Below are 14,455 nucleotides of genomic sequence, written 5' to 3' on the forward strand. Positions count from 1 at the left end.
ACACAGACCGCTCCCCATGGTTCCCCCTCTCTCACACAGACCGCTCCCCATGGTTCCCTCTCTCACACAGACAGCTCCCCATTGTTCCCCTCTCTCTCACACAGACCGCTCCCCATGGTTCCCTCTCTCTCACACAGACCGCTCCCCATGGTTCCCCCTCTCTCACACAGACCGCTCCCCATGGTTCCCTCTCTCACACAGACAGCTCCCCATTGTTCCCCTCTCTCTCACACAGACCGCTCCCCATGGTTCCCCCTCTCTCACACAGACCGCTCCCCATGGTTCCCCCTCTCTCACACAGACCGCTCTCCATGGTTCCCTTACTTCCTAACCAGTGGCACAGATGGGGTATTCTGCCCCTGTGGACTGGTTAGGACAGGTGGAAGTTTTAATGACATTAAACACATACACACATACCAATAAAAGAGGGGGCGTGAACCCCAGGCCCTTGTGTTTTTTTCTGTCCTTTGGACAGTTAGGACGGGTGGTCTCCTCCTCCGTTTCGGCGGAGGAGGTTTTTTTTGTTGCTGGCCGGTTCGGATCGGGGGCCGTAGGTCGGTCACTCACCTGTTGCTGTGCCCCAGCATCGGCTTTCACATGCGGCTGCAGCGGTGTCCGCATGGTCTGCTGGGCGCCGCCATCTTGGGGAAGTGACGTCACTTCTAAAACTTCTCCCATTAGGATTTATGCGGCGCATTTTTCATTTCTAGCTTTGGGGCAAGTTGCCCTACAACTTGTTGTCATATAGGGGCCTGTATAAGGCAATTTTATTAAAGTTTTATTATAAGGGTAACCCCGCCCATTCCGGGGGCGGAGCCTATTGGGTTTGGCACCAAACAAAGCTATTTAAAGCTGGTGTTGCACCAAGCTCAGTCTCCTGGAGCGCAGATTTATCTGTTTTACCTTGAGACTTTTGTGATCACTTGCAGGTTTTGCTTTCTTGCAAGTTTCTTGCGTGTTGCGATTTGCAATTCAAATCTTAGGATATTCTGGGTAAAGATCCTGAAGCTTGCTGTTAATTGTCAGTTTTTTTCTCAGAATTTTACGGTTTATCCCTTCTTTTGGATTGCAGCCATGTCTTCTACCGGAGACGGTGACCGGGAGCCCACCAGAAAGAGTGCTGGCAAGAGGCTTTAAAAAAGGACAAAACAGTTGGCTCACTTAGGTTTGACCACGCCTGGTGCTCAGGATCAAAAGAAACACCCCTAGTTCTGAATGAAATTGGCAAAAGATGGAACCGGCACTCAAAACACTTGTATTCACGTGGAGATAAAATTATTACAATTTATTAAATGGACATGTGTCTATATAGACCAAATAATGACAATAACAATAAAATTGAATATAAAACAGATAAAATTCTATACAGGATCGCAAATTGCTCTATGATCGCACAAGTATGGGTGTATCAGATGCCGGATCCGCTAGGTCAAGCCCACTGCATCCGTATCTCCCCTATGGGGGTGATTATTAGATCGCAGTTGGTTCAGATAGAGCGGTTTCCCCAGCCTGACCTAAACCGTTATCAGCAACATAGGTAGTGTCGTTGTTGCAAATATCTCTGTGCGTCATATGTTAAATCCAAGCCGATGGTAAATAGAATGGTGGATTAGATGGTGTACATCTTTTCTTTTATATACTCTTCCCTAATATGGCGTTCAAAATGTCCATCCAGTCTGTGGTATTCTATTATGCCAAGTGCGTCTTGTACAGTCCCAGCTGTATTTCGGCTGTTTTACCCCTAGGTGAAGGAGGCTTTATGTCTTTATGCAATATCAATCTATTTGAATACTTTCACTACTCACTGTGTGCCTCGATACTTTGTCTCGTTCGGTGTGCGGTAATGTCTTGCTGTGGCGTCCCACAGATCAGCTGTTCTCCGCTCTGGCGATGTTAGTTCCGGTTTGATCGAGATCTCATCTTGCTTCCTGCGTGAGCTTCCTGCGTGCTGGCAAGAGGCGTCATCTGCAGTGCCATGACTGCCAGATTGTGCTGGAGGACAGCTACGCTTTTTCCAGATGCCCTCCCTGTAGGGCCAAAGCACTCCCCCAGCAGGAACCGACGGTCCATGACGTCGTCGACTGGGTTAAGGGCTACATGGAGACCAACCTTAGCCAGATGAACGCTTCTATAGAGGAATTGAAGCATGCCTTTGTCTCCAAGCGCCGACATCCTTCCTCTCCTCACCAGGCGATGGAAGTATCGGGGGCTCAGGATGTAAGAGAAGGATCGGCCTCTTCCTCCTCTGAGGACGAGGATGGCTTTGCTTATTTTTTTCCTCCTGAAAAAGCCCAGCGGCTGCTAAGATCCATCCGGTCGGGGGACCAGGACGTTGATCCGGGGGAAGCCTCATCTTCCGCCTCTAAGGGGCCCAGGGCCTTTAAAGCAGATAGTTCCCTACTTTCAGTAATGAAAACGGAATGGAAGAAACCGGAGAAGGGTCCCGTATTGACCAAGAGATTTAAAGCGGTTTTTCCTGTAAAGGAGGATCAGGTATCATCCTGGGGGCCTTTCCCAAAGGTGGACATGTCTATTTCCAAGCTATCAAGGAGGACTTTAATCCCATCGAACGACGGATCAAGCCTCCAAGATCCGATGGATCGAAAGGCGGATTGCACCCTTAGGCGAGTTTATTCTTCAGCGTCTGCCTCAGTCGCTATTGCGTCTGCAGAAGTGGCAAATTTTCTTAGGTCAAGGTTCACCCAGATACAGTCTGACCTGGACCAGGGGGTTTCCAGGGATGACATCTTGGCCTCCTGTAAGACTGCCAGTTTAGCCATCGATTTCGTGTGTGACTCGGCTCCGCAACAATTGAAGTTGGCGTCCAAGTACATGGCGCTTTCAACCACGGGCAAGGGTCCGCTCTGGTTGAAACCTTGGAAGGCCGATACTACCTCTAAACATAACCTGTGCGCGATGGCTTATGAACCCAGCAACCCAACTTTTTGGACCAGAGCTAGACCACATAATAGAGGGGCTGTCGGACAAGAAGGGCAAGTCCCTTCCCCAGCAGTCCTTTTATGGTCGGGGCAAGAGGTTTGGTTCCAGGCCGGAACCTCAACCTAGAACCCAGAGAGATTGGGGTTCCCGTAGAGGAGGAAAATCCTCTAGGGGATCTAGACCCCCCAAGAAGTCCTCGTCGCTCTGATTGCGGGCCTACTCGAGGCTCTTGGTATTTAGCCGGTCTGACTGGATGTCCAATGCTCCCTGCTCCCCACATTCCCGTAGGCGGGCGCCTACAACATTTTCTAGATTTTTGGCAGGATCATATCCAGGACCAATGGGTCCTTCGCATTATTTCTCAAGGTTACCTTGTGGACTTGAGCAGTCCGCCCTCGGACAGGTTCGTCCAGACAAGGTTACTTCCCTGCAGCAAGCAACGTTCTAGAGAGCTATGTTCTAGAATATCTTCAGAAGGGGGCTCTAGTGGAGGTCCCCCTCCAAGAGAAGGGAGCAGGTATCTATTCCCCAGTGTTTCTGGTACCCAAGAATACCGGAGGATGGAGGATAATTATAGATCTGAGGTACTTCAATCATTTTATCAAACGAAAGAAATTCCGTATGGAAACTATCCAGTCAGTGACCAATCTTCTCATGCCGGGGGATTTCCTGGCAACCTTGGACGTCAAGGATGCTTATCTCCATATTCCCATCCACCCTGGGTCCAGAAGATTCTTAAGGATCGCGATACAGATCGGGGGGGGGGGGGGTCTTAAAACATTTCCCGTTTGTGGCCCTCCCGTTTGGGATTTCTTCAGCCCCACACACTTTTACGAAGGTGGTGGTCTCCGTGGTGGCCGCTCTAAGGCTTCAGGGTCTGAGCATAGTTCCTTACCTGGACGATTGGCTCCTCAGAGCCCCTTCCCAAGCGATCCTGTCCCAACACATTCAACAGCTAGGATGGATAGTCAACTGGGACAAGTCCCAACTTCTGCCAGCCACCTCAGTAAGGTTCCTGGGGTTCGTGGTGGATTCAGTAAAGATGACTATTCATCTCACTCCCGAGAGAAGGCAATCCGTTCAACTAATAGCCCGTTCTCTCTCAGTACCACAAGAGGTAACAATTCGAACATTAATGAAGATGTTGAAACTAATGTCATCAACCGCAGAGGCGGTTCCTTGGGCACTATGGCATCTGCGTCCGCTTCAGTCAGAGGCACTAGCCAAGTGGAATCGCGGTCCGGGGGGACTCAATTCCGTGCACTCCCTGTCTTACCATGCCCGATCCAGCCCTCTTGGATCATACTTACTTCAGACGCGTCCCTAGTAGTCTGGGGAGCTAATTTTCTGGACAAGACAGTCCAAGGAACTTGGACACCACAGGAGAAATCATTGTCATCGAATCTCCTGGAGATCAGAGCGATCAGACTAGCTCTTTTTCATTTTGCTCCCTTCATTCGAGGGAAAGCAGTGAAGGTACAGTTAGACAGCATGACCCCTGTGCTATATATCAACAAGCAGGGAGGCACCAGGTCACAAAGTCTCCTGAGAGAGATAGGGGTGATATTGGATTGGGCAGAACTGAACCTCACCCACTTATCAGCCGTTCACATTCGCAGAGTTCACAATGTGATTGCGGATCGCCTGAGCCGAGGTCTTCCAACCGGAGAATGGTCACTTCATCCAGAGGTCTTCAAGGAGATAACGCTCAGGTGGGGCATGCCAGAGATCGATCTCATGGCAACGAGGTTCAACACCAAGGTGGAGAGGTATTGCTCCCTTTACAGGGAGGACAACCCGGTGGCAATAGATTCACTGTCAATCCCATGGAGGTTCAGGCTGGCCTACATCTTCCCTCCAATTTCCTTGATACCAAATCAGGCAGGACCAAGCGTCAGTCATCGCCATCATTCCATACTGGCCAAGGAGAGCTTGGTTTACCCAACTCTTCCAGATGAGTCGGGGTCAATTTTGGAGGCTTCCCCCAGAGAGAGTACTGGTGTCGGGGGACACTCAGATCTCTTCAAATGTTCAACCTGATGGCCTGGAGGTTGATCAGTCCCTTCCAAGGATAGAAGGGCTTTCGGGGTCTGTCTTAAGAACCTTAGAGCACTCCAGATCGGAAGCTACTAATAAGTCCTACTCAAGGATTTTTTCATCATGGTGTTCTATGCGTCAGCAGTCATCCACTGAAGCTTCCATTCCGGCAATTCTTCAAAGGTGCCTTCTTTTGATAACATTAACCAGGTGATTTCCCTGCCGACTTTGGCTCCACCCCCCCTCCTCTGAGGAAAGAGGGCTTCATACCCTTGACATTTCGAGATGTCTTAGGATTTACCTGGAACGCTCCAAGGTATTTAGGAGAGATGAAAACCTCCTTATCCTCTTTACCCACAAGGGGAGGAAAGCCTCTAAGCCCTCCATCAGTTGATGGATTAAAGAGGCAATTCGGGAGTCCTATATGTCTCAGGGCTCGGAGCCTGCTGAGTTTGTAAGGGCCCACTCCACTCGGGCAGTGGCCACTTCATTTACAGAGAGAAGCTCGATTCCATTGGATGTGATCTGTAAGTCGGCTTCTTGGAGTTCTCACTCCATCTTTATTTCACACTATAGAGTGGATTCTAGAATTAATAGCTATTCCTCATTTGGCTGGACAGTATTAACTTCCGCCAGGCATGAGGACCCTCCCATGGGGGTTTCTTCTTGCTAAATCCCCATCTGAGCCACTGGTTAGGACGTATCGGCGATCGCAGAAAACCGCACATCAATTCAGACCTGCGGTTTTCTCCATTTCCGGTCCATTCGGGTGTCCTGTGACCCGATGAACCGGAAAAAGACTGCGATCGGTGGCGTGATTACACACCACCAATCACAGTATGAAGATTTGGAGAGGCGGTGCTGGCTCTGGTGTTGAACACTGCTGTCCAGGGTGCTGATTGGTGCAGGGGAGAGAGGCGCGAGATTCAAACTTCCTGCGCTCCTCTTTCCCCTCCTCTTCCTGTTCTGCACGAGCACCCGTCAGCATCGTCCAGCTCCTGCGTCCCACTAAAATCAGCATCCATCACCCTCCTGCACCCATCGCCATCCAGGTAGGTTAGGGTCAGTGAGGGAGAGGCACCATTAGGCAGGGAAAGAAGGGAAAAGTTAGTTAGGAAAAAAATAATAATAATAACTTTTATCAAAATTTTTCTCTCCAGACCCCCCCGCCACTTGCCTAACTAAATAGCGAATGTAGAAACAATTTTAGAATTTAAATTTTTTGTTACATTTCCTCAAAAAATAGTAATATAGAGCAACCAAAAATCATATTTACCCCTAAAATAGTCCCAAAACAACAACCACCTTATCCCGTAGTTTCCTAGATGGGGTCACTTTTATGGAGTTTCTACTCTAGGGGTGCATCAGGGGGCTTGAAAGGGTACATGGTGTAAATAAACCAGTCCTTCAAAATCTGCCTTCCAAAAACCATATGACGTTCCCCTTCTTATATGTCCTGCCGTTTAGCCAAATAGTAGTTTACGACTACATATGGGGTGTTTCTGCAAACTACAGAATCAGGGCAACCCATTTTGAGTTTTGTTTGGCTGTTAACCCATTTTTTTCAGTAATAAAGTAAGGGTTAAAATGGAAAATTAGTAATAAAGTAAGGGTTAAAATGGAAAATCTTTCAAAAAATAGAAATTTCGAAATTGTTTCTCTATCTGCCATTATGTCACGACCATGTTATGGCCGTGACTCCTTGGGTGCCGCATACAGTTGCCCGCGGTTTGGGTTGTAGTGTCAACCGCAGCTGGAGGCATAATGTTGTAGGCCTCAAGTGCGGTTGCCGCTGACAACAGCTTTGTGTGCGGTTCCCTTGGAGTTGTGTGCGTGTTTGTAAGCACTTTTGTATGTCTGTGTGCACTTTGTTATGTGTGGTGTGCACTTACATCTTCCCCTCACTGTGGTTGCCCATGGCAACGTTTGGTTGTATAGTGTACATGTGGTGGCAGTGTCCCAGCCTTCGGGCTGACTCCCAGGACATGTGTGCCACCCATGTCGTTGCCTGCGGCAACAGCCACAGTGTGTTCGTTGTTTGGACACTTCCCCTTTAAGTTGTTTTTTTCCCTTCTGTGGTTTTGGAAGGGTTAACTCCCTTTCTGTGTGTGAGTCACGGGGTGTGTCTGATTGTTGGGTGTGGCCTCTTGGCCCTATAAAGCCTCAGTTGTAGGCAGTAGCCAGAGAGGGTGCTTCAGTCATGCTTGCTGGAGAGATCCTCCTGGTTACTTACCAACTGCCAGTGAGGGCCATCCTTCTGGTCATAGCAAAATAATATCTCGTTTGGTGTCTTGAAGATGTGTTAGGTTTTATGCTTGTTTATTGCACCTATGGTCCTGGGTTCCCGTGTGTTGTGTGTTGTGTGCTGAGTCCTGTTGTCTGTGGTCAGTACTTCCACATGGGTTCCAGGCTTTGTGTCTGTGGCAGGTGAGTGTTATGCTTGTGGCAAGTACCTGCCATTGCCATAGGTTGTATTTGTTCTCCCTTCCTTGCAGCTTGGCCAGTGAGACTCCTGTTCCTCCGTATCCAGAAGGAACAGGTTGTCTTACCCTGACTCCTAGTCCAGGGACCGGTCGGAGGGTGAGTTAGGGCTCCGAGGTTCCTGAGCATGGGTCCTCCTACCTTAAAGGTCGGCCCATGAAGCTAGGAGTTAGGGTCAGGTTAGGGACGCGATAGGAGGTGACCTGCTCCCTAATCCTGTTGTCCTGGTCAAGCAGCGACCATCTTCCATCATCGCACGGCTGAGGGTTTTCCCCATCCTCAGCCGTGACACATTAACTCTTGTGGAACACCTAAAGGGTTAACAAAGTTTGTAAACCTAGTTTTGAATACCTTGAGGGGTGTACTTTCTTAGATGGAGTCACTTTTTTGAAATTTCTATTCTAGGGGTGCAACAGGGGGCTTTAAATGGGACATGGTATAAACAAAACCAGTCCTGCAAAATCTGCCTTCCAAAACCCATATGGTGTTCCCCTCCTTCTATGTCCTCCCGTTCAGCCAAACAGTAGTTTACGACCACATATGGGGTGTTTTTGCAAACTACAGAATCAGGGCAACCCATATTGAGTTTTGTTTGGCAGTTAACTCTTGTTTTACTCCTGGAAAAAATTGATTATATTGGAAAATTTTCCAAAAAATAGAAATTTAGAAATTGCTTCTCAATCTGCCATTAACTCTTGTGGAAGACCTAAAGGGTTAATAAAGTTTGAAAAAACAGTTTTGAATACCTTGAGGGGTGTAGTTTCTAGAATGGGGTCATTTTTGGGAGGTTTCTATTATCTAAGCCTCACAATATGACTTCAAACCTGAACTGGTCCATAAAAAGGGATTTCAGAAAAATTTTAAAATTTGCTTCTAAACTTCTAAGCCTTGTAACATCCCCAAAAAATAAAATATCATTCCCAAAATGCTACAAACATGAAGTAGACATATGGGGACTGTAAAGTCATCACAATTTTGGGGGGTATTACTATGTATTACAGAAGTAGAGAAACTGAAACTTTGAAATTTGCTAATTTTTCTAAATTTTTGGTAAAAATTTTATTTTTTATGCCAAAAAATTTACTTTTTTGACCCGATTTTAGCAGTGTCATGAAGTACAATATGTGACGAAAAAAAAATCTCAGAACGGCCTGGGTAAGTCAAAGCGTTTAAAGTTATGAGCACTTAAAGTGACACTGGTCAGATTTGCAAAAAATGGCCAAGTCCTTAAGGTGAAATAGGGCTGAGTCCTTAAGGGGTTAACACAAGGTGCCTCCATTAGTGCCCCCCAGTACTAATAATGCCCCCATTAGTGTCCCCCAGAATACCATGAGGACGTCTGACAGGTCCTGTCCTGAGCTTCCAGTGAGCAGCGAGTGATCACAGTGGCGCGAGCAAATTGATGAGGCGAGTTTTTTTTTTTTTTTTTTTTATTAACACAGATGGGGGGGGGGGGGGGGGGAGTTAAAGGCTGTACTAATAAGCGCTCCACAATGGAAGCGCTGAATAGTAAAAGTCTTTATAGGAAAATACCGGAAATCAATATTGCCAGCGGGGCAGTAAATTACCGGCTTGGCCATTGACTTACTGGCTGGGTGGCAACCCTAATTGGTTCCCCATCTCGGACACAACTCCCCATGGTTCCCCCTCTCTCACACAGACCACTCTCCATGATTCCCCATCTCTCACACAGACCGCTCCCCATGGTTCCCCCTGTTTCACACAGACCGCTCCCCATGGTTCCCCCTCTCTCACACAGACCTCTCCCCATGGTTCCCCCTCTCTCACACAGACCGCTCCCCATGATTCCCCTTCTCTCACACAGACCGCTCTCCATGGTTTCTCCTCTCTCACACAGACCGCTCCCCATGGTTCCCCCTCTCTCACACAGACTGCTCCCCATGGTCCCCCCTCTCTCACAGACTGCTCTACATGGTTCCCCCTCTCTCACACAGACCGCTCCCCATGGTCCCCCCCCTCTAACATAGACCGCTCCCCATGGTCCCCCCCTCTAACATAGACCGCTCCCCATGGTCCCCCCCTCTAACATAGACCGCTCCCCATGGTTTCCCCTCTCTCACACAGACCTCTCCGCATGGTTCCCCCTCTCTTACACAGACCGCTCCCCATGGTTCCACCTCTCTTACACAGACCGCTCCCCATATCTCATACAGACCGCTCCCCATGGTTCACCTCTCTATTACACAGACCGCTCCCCATGGTTCTCCCTCTGTCATACAGACCTCTCCGCATGGTTCCCCCTCTCTCACACAGACCTCTCCGCATGGTTCCCCCTCTCACACAGACCTCTCCCCATGGTTCCCCCTCTCTCATACAGACCGCTCCCCATGGTTCCCCCTCTCTCACACAGACCTCTCCCCATGGTTCCCCCTCTCTCACACAGACCGCTCCCCATGGTTCCCCCTCTCTCACACAGACCGCTCCCCATGGTTCCTCCTCTCTCACACAGACCGCTCCCCATGGTTCCCCCCCCTCACACAGACCGCTCCCCATGGTTCCCCCTCTCTCACACAGACCTCTCCCCATGGTTCCCCCTCTCTCACACAGACCGCTCCCCATGGTTCCCCCTCTCTCACACAGACCGCTCCCCATGGTCCCCCCTCTCTCACACAGACCGCTCCCCATGGTTCCCCCTCTCTCATACAGACCTCTCCCCATGGTTCCCCGTCTCTCACACAGACCACTCCCCATGGTTTCCCGTCTCTCACACAGACCACTCCCCATGGTTCCCCGTCTCTCACACAGACCACTCCCCATGGTTCCCCCTCTCTCACACAGACCACTCCCCATGGTTCCCCCTCTCTCACACAGACCACTCCTTATGGTTCCCCCTCTCTCACACAGACCGCTCCCCATGACTCCCCCTCTCTCATACAGACCTCTCCGCATGGTTCCCCCTCTCTCACACAGACCGATCCCCATGGCTCCCCCTCTCTCACACAGACCGCTCCCCATGGCTCCCCCTCTCTCATACAGACCTCTCCGCATGGTTACCCCTCTCTCACACAGACCTCTCCGCATGGTTCCCCCTCTCTTACACAGACCGCTCCCCATGGTTCCACCTCTCTTACACAGACCGCTCCCCATATCTCATACAGACCGCTCCCCATGGTTCACCTCTCTATTACACAGACCGCTCCCCATGGTTCTCCCTCTGTCATACAGACCTCTCCGCATGGTTCCCCCTCTCTCACACAGACCTCTCCGCATGGTTCCCCCTCTCACACAGACCTCTCCCCATGGTTCCTCCTCTCTCATACAGACCGCTCCCCATGGTTCCCCCTCTCTCACACAGACCTCTCCCCATGGTTCCCCCTCTCTCACACAGACCGCTCCCCATGGTTCCCCCTCTCTCACACAGACCGCTCCCCATGGTTCCTCCTCTCTCACACAGACCGCTCCCCATGGTTCCCCCCCTCACACAGACCGCTCCCCATGGTTCCCCCTCTCTCACACAGACCGCTCCCCATGGTTCCCCCTCTCTCACACAGACTGCTCCCCATGGTTCCTCCTCTCTCACACAGACAGCTCCCCATGGTTCCCCCTTTCTCACACAGACCTCTCCCCATAGTTCCCCCTCTCTCACACATACCTCTCCCCATGGTTCCCCCTCTCTCACACAGACCGCTCCCCTTGGTTCCCTCTCTCTCACACAGACCGCTTCCCATGGTTCCCCCTCTCTCACACAGACCACTCCCCATGGTTCTCCCTCTCTCATACAGACCTCTCCCCATGGTTCCCCCTCTCTCACACAGACCTCTCCGCATGGCTCCCCCTCTCTCTCACAGACCACTCCCCATGGTTCCCCCTCTCTCACACAGACCGCTCCCCATGGTTCCCCTTCTCTCATACAGACCTCTCCCCATGGTTCCCCCTCTCTTACATAGACCTCTCCGCATGGTTACCCCTTTCTTACACAGACTTCTTCTCACAGTTCATTAGGTAAAAGCCCTTTAATCTCCATATTTAATCACATGGCCATCATTCTTATGTAGGTTCTGAGCTGGGTGTGTATGCAGTTTGAAGCAGCAGAGATGTGTATTATAAAGGTTTATGAAGCGCATGTCTATAACCTGCTTGTCATGATAAACTCACAACAGGCTACGAGGAGGTACCCTTATATTTACTGTATCTTTTGACCTTGGATGTGATTGTAAGGGGGTACTCTGTTTCCACACTTAACGAATGGATTATCCTACAAAAATAATTACCCCAAACATGTCCATGCATCCACACGCAATGCTGTCACCACCATCAATACGGCCGACAGGGAGCCTTGGTTACAAGGGCCCAAGAGCCTACAGGCACAATGACCTTCAAACTATACAGAGACAAATGCAGATAAAATATGAATCACATGGCAGTGAGGAATCTACGCTGGGAGAATAGACGATTAGACCTACAGTCTAGGAGGGACATTTATCAAGGCCTATATGCCACAATTGTGGCATAATAAAGTTGAACAAAGTGGGGCACTGCATGTGTGCACCATAATTTGCGACTTTTTGTACTTCTCGCCACTTTTCAGAAGTGACGAGAAATGGACGGAATTGTTTATTGGAAGGGGTTTGGCTTCGTGACGCTGCCACATTTACTATAATTTTCACCAGAAAGCGGCAGAAGTTATTGTTGAAGTCTACGCCGGCCTGTAGCAGGGAGATCCGCCAGTCTTGATATATCTCCCCATAGGTGTATCTCTGTACTATGACTCCCTGGGGGACATTTATCAATGTTGTTATATCACAATAGAGGTGTATGAAAGTCTCAAATTATGGTGTATGCTACATGTGCACCATAATTTGTGAATTTTTAGGCTTCTCTGCACTTTTCTAAAGTGGCAAGAATAGAGATGTGGCTTAGCAGGAGGGTTGGGGCTTCATGCAGCCCTTAAGATTTACTATTACTTTCACTAGAAAGCAGCAAGTTATAGCTGAACTCTACGCCAGCCTGTAGCTGGCATACACTTCAGTATGTGGTGCACATCAGGGCAGAGATCTCCAATGAGATAAATCTCCCCCTTTGTATATGTTTGTATGACATTTTAAGGAGTCTACCACCCGCCCCGTTAGCCTTGTGACTAGCGGCTGGGTAATCATATGCAGAAGCCACCAACTATATGACATGCAAATTAGCTCTCTCTCCAAAAAGAAAAGAAAGCTGAGCATCTTATGCCACCAGATGTAAGGCAGCTATCCTATAAGTCAATCCTGACCTTTTAAACAGGCCTTGAGACATAACTTGGATTATAGCTAAGCCAGTACCTCATCTGCAGACAGCTGTTTTGGAGTCATTGTCCATTATCAGAACAGAGCAGAGAGAACTTGCATAAGTGGCCTTTGCTAGTCTTTCATGGCTATTAAAAGAACTTTTGATTCAGGTTGAATCAATTCATGCACAAAACAAATCTACCGATTCAGCCGAACTGGAACAAAACTAATTTGCATACATTTTTCCCAGAGAAGCATTGCCTGGCCTAGAAAATTAATTTTGCCTACTATGCACTTTCCATAAGCACAAATAGTCCGGCTATATGACAGTTTTAGATTGTGCTTTAACTTTTAATAGCTATCTCCTAGATAGATGATTTCAAACATAGTTTTGCCAATCTAATGATATCTAACATGCTTATGAAATCTGAAGACTTGGAACCAATATTTAATTCTCAGGTCCCTTAAGGTTGAAACTCCAAGCACGTGCGATTGGAGAAGTGTTAGTGTCCTGGTTATGAAAATCTCGATGGATTAGTCAAAACATGAATTATGACTGTGTGTTCTGCTGTGCTTTACAGAGGGACTAGACCTTATCGACCCACATAAAATGTGACTGATACATGTTGAAATATGGTTCTTAACACAATTTACCCAAATAAGATATAATTCATATTGAATATAGGGCGATTACTAACGCTGCTCATGAGGACAGGCTCAGACTGGCCCACTGGGGAGCCGCTGAAGTCCATGGTGGACCCTAGCCTACACTGTCTTGTAAATACTTCTGAGGGCTCCAGTTGCCCGCCAGCAAGCTCCACTGGATGGCTACCTATATCACTGCTTTTGGGATTGTCCTTCCATACCTTCTTTTTGGACACAGGTGTCTACTCATGCGACCTCCCTGACTTTCTTTAGTTCCAGAATGGACCATATTAGGTTGTGTCTGCTGCAGATACAATTACAAAGGTAGCCTAAAATAGCTTTTTATAATATCAGCAGTGGCATGGAAATCCATTCTGCAAGATTGGTTATCCCCTAATCCATCTTCCTTGAGACTCTTTCTTCAAAAATTGCTGTTTGTCTTTCACACGAATTGGATCAATGTCACTCTCCAAAAAAAACATAAAATAAAGGCCTTTTTTACACTATGGGAACCCTTTATACAGATGCTCCGCTCAAGTACTAAAATTAAAGTACTCCACTTGGTCTCTGGAACAGACTCTTTCTTCTGGTCCACTACTATGAGTATCCTGTTATACCTTTACAGAGGTGGATCCATGTGCCATAAAAGTTCGGTTTTCCTACCCCTATTTCTGCAAAAAGTCTTTGTTTATTCAAATTCACGCGATAGTTCATTTGGATCTTTCATGGACATTTCTCTTTTTATAGTATATCATATTGCTGAGCTTCTTATTGTCTACTTACTACTGAGGAGATTGTTCACATTGTTGTTTTTTGTATTTTTTTATATGAAAACATCAATAAAAACATGTTTAAAAGAGGCGACCTTTCACCGCTCCTGACATGTCTGTTTTAAAATCTTCATGCATTCCCCATGTAATAATTCTGGAACATCTATCCTCATGTCTCTATGTTGTGCCGTTCCTTCATTATTTCAACTAGAAGTTAAGAAAGAATTGCTAGCAGTCTGCAGTAAGGGTACAGGGGGGTGTACCTGCACAGTCTGAACATGGCAGCACTGATTGGATAGAGTGAGTCCCCCCCCCCCAACTAGTTACCACCCCTCTGTACCCTTACTGCAGACT

General features: G+C 48.3%; 1 protein-coding gene across 3 annotated transcripts in view; it reads right to left on the minus strand.

The window, feature by feature from the left end:
* Positions 1-14,455, minus strand: part of LOC122934756 (zinc finger protein OZF-like) — a 225,322-nt gene that overhangs the window by 147,080 nt on the left and 63,787 nt on the right. The gene's annotated exons all lie outside the window — the stretch shown is intronic.

This window comes from Bufo gargarizans, chromosome 4, assembly GCF_014858855.1.
Source record: "Bufo gargarizans isolate SCDJY-AF-19 chromosome 4, ASM1485885v1, whole genome shotgun sequence".
NCBI lineage: Eukaryota > Metazoa > Chordata > Amphibia > Anura > Bufonidae > Bufo > Bufo gargarizans.